The sequence below is a fragment of the Arctopsyche grandis genome, chromosome 2 (genome assembly GCF_051622035.1).
Source record: "Arctopsyche grandis isolate Sample6627 chromosome 2, ASM5162203v2, whole genome shotgun sequence".
Taxonomy (NCBI): Eukaryota; Metazoa; Arthropoda; class Insecta; order Trichoptera; family Hydropsychidae; genus Arctopsyche; species Arctopsyche grandis.
This window is the reverse complement of record NC_135356.1, coordinates 4,496,507-4,503,809: the sequence shown is the minus strand read 5'-3', so window position 1 is coordinate 4,503,809 and position 7,303 is coordinate 4,496,507.

The following is a 7,303-nucleotide window of genomic DNA, read 5'->3' as shown; positions in this document are numbered from 1 at the left end:
AAATCCAACCCGAAACTGAAACGAAATGTAATTGGCCATCACGGGTCAAATGGGGGGGTGAATGCTATAACATGTTCCTTTTTTGTTCGGTGATTATTGGTCACAAAGCGTTCGCACAAATGTCACTAAAATCTCATAACGGAACATCTGACAACCGAAAAGTCCATCATTTTAACGATAGCTATCATACTAACGAGAGCTCGAGTGCCAAATATTCCGAATTCGTGATTTTCATTGCAAAAATTGTCTTTTGGGCGATCGCAATGTGACTAATAATCCAATTACCTCCAATAATCCATTAATCCAATTCTATCAACCAATCGGTTGATAGAATTTTCGGAGGGGTAGATGTTCCGTGATCGAGATTTCAGTCGAGACTTGCGCGGATCGTTGTGTGCGGAATAATCACCGAACCGTACATTTTACATATGTCTCATGCACTCGTTGAAACATTATTTCGATATTGTGTTTCCAGAAGATGTAATTAAAATTCTCATCAAATGTTTTGCCCCGCAGACCCTCCCCCCTCCCTTTGTTTCGCCACTGGAGCTCAGAATCATTTGTGAATGACGTTTGGGGGGAGGGGGGGGGGCAAAACATTTGTTTGAGCGAGTAGTGGGTTGAATAACCACGACTGGGAACCACAGTTTGAAAGGCGTCGAAGCGGTGTAGTGACCGAATGTCGGCCAGGCGGGAAGGTCAATGTCTTCGTCGTTGCGCATTTCACACGCGGCGCCCCTCGTCCTCTTTTTTTTTCCATGTCATGGCGTCCATTTTACGCTACGGCGTCATTCGTATTTATGACTTAAATTTCCCTGCCCTTCCACGTCCCTTTCCTCTTCTTCTTCTTATTTTTTTTATTCTTCTCTAACTTGCATACACCCGTCTCGCTCAGAAATCGCATATCTACGGAATGACCGAAATATATACATACTACATTTGATTTTGATTTTTAAATGCTTTTTATTATTACTAAATAACGTTCACAATACATTTTAGATCTATTTTAATAGCTACTGATCTACTGATAATTTTCTATTTTACAATTTTAATTTAATTTTGTTAATAATCATAGTATTATATTATTCAAATGTTAATGTGCCGTATAATAGAAAAAAGAGCTCAAGAACCTTTTTACAATTATTATAAATGCTCATAATTAAATGCCGGATAACCAAGGTGCCGCCTTGAAAAAAACGGACCCAGAGAGTGCTGTGTATTGTTCATTGCATTGTTAAAGGTTCGCCGAACGTTCTTTTTTTTTTGGACTCTAGCTTTGTAAATAGAATAAAACCGCCCCGATTCATAGAAAAAGCTCTGTGACTATCCGGTGTCTACTCACAATACATCTAATACATAATATTAACTAAAGACTCTCTAAAGTCGACGATCTAAAGCAGATTGTGGTGTTTAAGTAATCTGTGTTTATATCTGAAGGGTATAGACATTTTGTGGTACTCACCGAGACTCTTCGTAAGTGTGTTAGTATGGTTATTAGTGATTCTGTCTTAGAATCTACTGGTTAGTTTGTTAGTAATGTCTGTAACTAAGAATACAATTCATAATATATGTATATACAACTTTAAATCATTTGTTTTTCGTAGTAAAACGCGAAATATGGATATGGTAGTAAACGCATATATTAATCTATATTGTATATGTATATATATATATATATATATATATATATATATATATATATATATATATATATATATATATATATATATATATATATATATATATAATATATATAAATCAATGTTTGTTGTTTTTTTTGTCACGTAGGCGTTCCTATACCATTCAACCGATTGCGATGAAACTTACAAGAGTTATTGTGTGGTTTCGTTATCGCGATGGTTTCTGTTAAAAAAATCCCCCAAACACGGGAACGGAAATGGGAAAAACGGGAATGAGTGGCATTGCATGGCAAATAATTTCAAATAAGATTACAACCTACGTTGTTAGTGTAAAATAAACAAAGGATTGAATAATTGAAAAAGTGTTCGCCGCCTTATATTGTTTTTTTTAGTCAAGTTAAGTTCGCCGCCTGCGTTTTTCCGAAATGGGAACGGGAATTGTATGCGTTATTGTGGCATTGCAACGCATGCCACAATAACGCATACAACGGCTAGTTTATATATAAATTTTAAATCATATTCAAATAGTGGTGTCGGATGATTTTGCCAATTTGTTGAGAAACCGTTTCAACAATAAAATCAAAAGATAAATTAGCAAAAATCTAATAGAAAACGATCGATTTAGAATCACAAATATCCAAGTCTGACCAGCAGCACTACAGAAATACTTCCGAATAAATTATTGTCAATCGAGGTCAACCCAGGATTTCCTGGAACTTCCAACCCAGGAATTAATAAATTATTTAATCAATCGAGGTCAACCCAGAACTGGGGAAGCTCTCAGTGGTTAGCATTAACTTTATACAGCTGCCTACTAAAGTATTCCCAAAAGTTTGAAAACCACTGATCTACATATGTATGTTAATATTCAAACGAGCATTTCAAAATAGACAACGCTCAGTTGCGTAATCGTTATCGCCGATAAAAATCGGCCCTTGAGACCTCTTAATGAAAAATTTTTCTTTGTAATCGTTCTGGTTGATTTTCCGTGAAAAACATGAGAGTTTCCTCGCCACATTAATCCTCGTCGAATGGTGCACGATCTACATACATATGTATGTAGGATATTTTATCTGGGACCGTGGCCGTCGGCTATATTGCTATTTCACTGTCTTCCGGAAAATCGTCGAACCCGTTTTCCACTTCGAAAGCTAAATTCTCTCTCAAAGTAAATTCTGGCGGATGTAAATATGTATGCATGCATACGTATCGGAAATAATTCTGAAAAACCGAACTTACGCAATCGATTTATTTTCGTGCGGCCAATATTAACACAATCGATCGTTTTTACATCATCTCGAAAAATCTAATCGTTAAAAATCTGATCGTTTTTAGGGTTAAATTTATAGAGTTAAACGTTGTTTTCACTGCTTGAATTGGTGAAAATTAATTAATGTATGTAACATATACATACATACACTATGTTCTAAATACATATACATATGTTTAACGAGACATGAATTTTAACTTGTACTCAAATAGTGGTGACATAGTATTTGGGAAGGTTTAATTAGCCAATTTAATCGAGGAACCGTTTCAACAATGAAATCAGAAAAATTGGCAAACTGGTAGGAAACGAACGACCTAGAGTCACAAATATCCAAGTCTGACAAGCAGCATTACATTTTAAATCGAGGTCGCCTCTCGGTGCTAGACAAAAGTCCAACCACCGAGCCATGCTGCCGACTACAATTATATTAGATTCTTCTTATTTATCTTTTAATATAGTGTGAATCAATATGTATTTTTTTGTTTATATGTATATGCGTTGCGCGATTTTGTAGCCGCGCTTTTTTTTGTTTGCGCGGTTTCGTCCTAACGATTTTGTCCTGTACGGATTTGTGACTATTTTGAAACGTAAGCATTTTATTGTTACATTCAATTGCAGTAGTGCTTTTCCTTTGTTGAAGTTGATTTGTTAAAATAGAATCTACATATGTACATATGTATGTACATACGTATGAATGTATGTATATACGTAAATATTTATTTATTTATGTGTGCTGAAAATTTCAAGCTCGAATAATTTACTTTTTGATTGAAACTCGGCAACTCAATTTACGAAAGTTCGCGTTACAAAATAACAATTTTGATTGAAGTTATAAATATAAATATACTTCATTATGTATTTTGTCAGTAAAAAACATTTCATAATTTGTATCGCCCTACATAAATTATGTGTCGAAAAATAATACATTTTTATTTTTATTAACACCACTCATTTCGTTGGTTCCAAAATAGACCTTTCGAACACTTTTTCGACCTTAGATTTTTTTTTGCATACACTTTTTAATTGAAAATTGCTTATTTTTTCACGATATTAATACATTGATGTATAATACACATAGATGGGCCCTGACGTGTGATTTTGGTCGGAAATCTTGTCTTCACTAACTGAGGGGTGCGGGGGGCTTAACTAGCGGGGAAGTTGGGAAAAAAATGTTTTTTTTCCTACGACGCAGCGGCACCTACCTACCTACTAAGATAAAATGTGCATGCGCCATGTATTTTGCATGCGCCAAAAGGGAGACCAGTATAATACGTGAGGGCGGATCTAGTGTATTATACATCAATGTACTAATACGTATAATCTTATGAAATACGTCTCATCTACATATATTTTTTCTTTTATGAGACATTCCCTTCTTTGTTGTTTTTTTATAATTTGTAATTATTATTTTATATTATCCGCTATTATATAGCTTATTATTTTTATGGTTGTGTTAAATGTGTTGTTTGTGTGTGTATACATGTTTTGTTTTTGTCATGTCTAATTTCTTTAGTTATATTTTTGACCATTGTGTCGCATTAGGAATTCCTGTAATGCTACAATGGTCCAAACTTTAAATAAATATATGCATGTCACTGCTACATACATAATTACATTTAATTATATAAACATTTGCTTACTTTTGTGTAGATTAGATAAGCTGATTATTAAGAATATTACGAATATCCGACCTAAACAAATACTTTAAACAATACACTTTTTACAATTCGAATTACTTAACTTAAATCATACATTTACTTATAGGTTAAGACCAGTGGCGTGCCGAGTAAATCTCCCTGTTCTTATCGCATAGCCTTACTTACGTGTGCGCGAGCAGGATACAAGGTGACTCGGTATGACGTCACCTAGTCCCCTTAAGTAAGGCTGTGCGATAAAAACAGGGGGATTTTTACGGCACGCCACTGGCTTATACATATGTTCATACGTATGTTTGTCGATATCTAGTATTTGTTCATTTTTGAGTTGTGTTACAATTCAGTGATCCATATGCGATTGAGTATCACGTGTGCATTTTCTATGCCCTGCGAGATTTTTCGACCAAAAATATTTGCGCACAATTGTATCTTTGCTTTTTTAACTTTTTTTTCAAAAACATACAGAATTATTTAATTCTTAGTATTTCATAGGTTAGACGTGCGGAAATGAAACTTAAAACAATTATAAGACAGTTCATCACAAGATCTTTCGCCAACGCGGAAGTTTTTTTTAAGTAAACTAGGATTCCCGGGCGTTTACACTTGTCAAAGTATCAAAAATAGGTCGAATATTGTTGAAATGATACTCATGATGTCAACAGCACCCGATTGATATAAATAAGTCTGCTATTAAAACGAGGTAATCAAAATAAGGAAATGGATCCATTATTTATACGGAGTTATAATTATTTTCTCTGTGCCAAATGTCTATAAATCTAGTTATTATTGAATATGCAGTTAAGCTATATATGTATTTATATACAGGCTGGTTCGGTGATTATTCCGGAAAAAGCGATCTCGCAAAAACTCCATCAATCGAAAGCTACACATGCGAAATGTTGTACTAACGAGAACTCGAGTGCCAGATGTTCCGTGATCGAGATTTTAGTGACTTGCGCGAGATCGCTTTTTGCGGAATAATCCGTTTACCACACAGGCTGATTGTTTATTTTACAAAGCGCTTTTGAAGCATTCAAATAAATTTCGTTAAATTAAATTGAAAACTAAATGAAAATCCTTGTCGAGAATGTTCTTCATTTCAAAAGACGACTTAATTGAGTATTTCTTAAACTCCAGTTTTGTCATAATTAAATATCGATCCCACAAGCAACAATGTTTCGTAATCTTTATTTATTTAAAATACTTATTTTGACACACTGATGATTTTTCGTGCAGACGTTACGCCGACAATGAACATTTTTACTTTATCTATGTACATAGTAACAATAGATGACGTTTTGTGATCATGCGAAAATTCGAACTCGAGATTTTGACTGATACGAGCTCAGAATCGATCACTGATCACGTTTTCATGATCTAGAAAAAATGAGTGTGTGTCTTTGTATTTTGGGGATTTTTCGAACACCGTTAGTCCTATCGAACTGAAACTTACATAGTATCGGTTACTAAAATTCTTATCGATACGACGTAAATTTTTTTTAGATTTTTAAGTTGACTGGAAATAGTAGAGGTATCCTCATTCCTCAAAAACATATATAAAGTCATAGGTTGGTCACATCCGAATTTTTACGAACCTCTTTTACGTTTTACTTACGATTACAATTCAGGAAAAAGTTTGCCTCTTATCCGATCGTTTTCATACTTTGCCATATTGCTCATTTTGGTCATCAATATAAGTAAATGGAGCCTCCGCCATTATTTTTATTGTGATCACTTTTTAATAAATACACTAATGCTTGCACCTAGTTATTAGTATTACATAATATAATATTACTTTACTCGATCCAATGTACATAGGTGAGACTTAATAATATCAACAATTTGCTATTTTTATATTAAAATTTTATTAATGTAAATATTTCAAAGTACGAAACACGAACTCAAAACTAACAAAAAATAAAAGTCAAATTATACGCACAAGTATAGTATATAAGTAAGATACGTTTGTTTTCTGAATTTCTTAGTTTTATTTCTCTTTCATTTTTTTTTATTACGTGATTATGATATATACGATCTTTTGTCTGATCCAAAATTGACATAAACAAGCATCAAAAGGACGTAGCCGTCTGCGCGACCGGTGCTTGTTTCCCATCATACTTGTTTTACCATGGATGCTGAAGTTCTCTACAAATCTTTTGCGCATGCGCACAAGTGAGCTGTCACTCTTGCGTATGCGTATGCGATACTTGCTCTGGAAGTAAAATCTCCTTTTGCGTACGTATGGACTTGATTCGTTTTTTTATGTATGAATTTTCGCTTGATTCATTGATTGATATTTCGTACGCTACGTCCTAAATTATTTACTTTCATTATTTTATTGTAATTTATTACTTCCTAAATTATCATATATTATGGCCCTAAATATAAATAGCCAAAGTAACAATGCAAGTGGATTTATCGCCGTTGCTAATAATAATTGCAATTGTTTAATTAATTTATGTACTAAAAAGGACATTTGCTTTTGTCTACCATAAAAATGAAAAAGAGATTATTGAGAGAAAACCGACCCCAATTTTGAATATTCATTTAAAAATGAAATCATATCAAAGACATTTTAATAAAAATAAATATGACAATGTTTGGAAGAACGCCACTGATTAGGTTTCTAATTGGATTATTAGTCACATTCCGGTGGTCACAAAGACAATTTTTGCCATTAAAATCGCGAATACGCAATATTTTTGGCACTCAAGTTCTCGTTAGTATGATAGTGTTAC